Raw genomic sequence first — 225 nt, 5'->3', positions numbered from 1 at the left:
TGATCAATCTTCGCATTTATCTATATAACCCTAACCCTAACCCTATTTTTCTTACAAAAACAAAGTGATTTGCTTCAGAAGTCCTTTATTTAGGGTGAGTAAATCAAGGGATAACAAACAATATACAGTCATCAATCCATTTTGGACAATCAGGGGTGTGAAGTAACGAATTACAAATACTCACGTTACAGTAATTAATTAGTTTTTATCAGTAATTGTACTTTG

Source organism: Sinocyclocheilus anshuiensis, unplaced genomic scaffold, assembly GCF_001515605.1.
Source record: "Sinocyclocheilus anshuiensis isolate Anshui unplaced genomic scaffold, SAMN03320099.WGS_v1.1 scaffold1152, whole genome shotgun sequence".
NCBI classification, from domain to species: domain Eukaryota; kingdom Metazoa; phylum Chordata; class Actinopteri; order Cypriniformes; family Cyprinidae; genus Sinocyclocheilus; species Sinocyclocheilus anshuiensis.
The sequence above is the reverse complement of the archived record's forward strand: the minus strand, read 5'-3'. Positions refer to the sequence as shown.